At 42.3% G+C, this 1,202-nt stretch overlaps 1 non-coding gene across 1 annotated transcript; it reads left to right on the forward strand.

The window, feature by feature from the left end:
- The first annotated feature begins 227 nt into the window (after nucleotides 1-227).
- On the forward strand, nucleotides 228-301 carry trnat-agu (transfer RNA threonine (anticodon AGU)). Its single transcript has one exon. It is a non-coding gene; the product is annotated as a tRNA-Thr (tRNA).
- The last annotated feature ends 901 nt before the right edge of the window (nucleotides 302-1,202 follow it).

Consider the following 1,202-nt stretch of genomic DNA (forward strand, 5'->3'; position numbering starts at 1 on the left):
GCCACAACAAACGATGTTTCACACAGAAGTGACGTACACCCCGGGTGTAGCCCATCGTCTTCCGAGACGGACGGTTGCCGATTACAATTACAACTACAGCTACAACTACAAGAGCGAGTCAGAGGCTGGGAACACTGCCGTGACGAACTCAGCTCTTGACTCGCCAAAGCCTGCCCACTATCTACAAGGCCTTCCTCTGATTTCAATTGCACACACACTCGTGATCTGGCTCTGTAGCTTAGTTAGTTAAAGCACCTGTCGAGTAAACAGGAGATCCTGGGTTCAATTCCCAGCAGAGCCTTATTTCACAGTAGCAACATGCTTGAAAAGTTTCATTATCAACGTTGACATCTGTGTCTTGTGAACTTTAATTCAAAATACTTGATGAATTTCAATCGCATAAAAAAACAGCCTTTGTGAAGGATATGAGATTGGAATGGCTGATTCCTCCTTGTACAGAATTTCAGTGCTGATACATCAAAGGTAACTTCTTTGACATCAATTTGTTCACAGTTCAATTCAACCTGGAAAACAGCTTGATATTAATCTCACTGAAGGAGAGTGTTTGTGTCATTATGTGTTGCTTTTAACCGAGACTGGGACATGACGCAAGTGGGAGGGTTTATCTGAGGTTTGGAATATTTGTCAGTCAGGAACAAGAAAAATCAAAGGAACCAATAAGAAAACCTAAGTCTCATGTGGTAACCGAGAAACGGTGAGAAGATATTAAACTTTGTTGTATTTAATACAACTGTGTGAACTTTGATCTTTCCTGACTTTTATAAACAGTATTTGAAGGGTCTCAGTAAAAATGTTCAGTGTTGATGAGAGTGGGGTCTGGGTGAGCAGCTGCTTCATGTGACAGGGTCAGGACTGGATGCAGGAAGTTCTCTGACAGTCTCTCTCTGATGGGTGCAGTTGATTTTCAACTGGCAGCTGTTGCTGTTTTGATAATTCAAGTTCCCTCCACCGATTTTTTTGGACAGACAGTGCAGTATGAGGATGTAAAGGGTTAATGCTGAAGAGAAGTGGGATTAACCCCTCCCACAATCAGAGTGATGATGTAACAGTCACATGAGATGAGGTTTGGGAGGAGAGAGCAGCACCAAGGATGCTAGTTTCGGAGGCTTGATGAGTGTGTATATAGTATTGTGTAAATTAGAAAAGAGTTCTTAGTTCTTTCAGCAGGAAATGTATCCAGA

This window comes from Heterodontus francisci, unplaced genomic scaffold, assembly GCF_036365525.1.
Source record: "Heterodontus francisci isolate sHetFra1 unplaced genomic scaffold, sHetFra1.hap1 HAP1_SCAFFOLD_51_2, whole genome shotgun sequence".
In the NCBI taxonomy this organism is placed as follows: Eukaryota; Metazoa; Chordata; class Chondrichthyes; order Heterodontiformes; family Heterodontidae; genus Heterodontus; species Heterodontus francisci.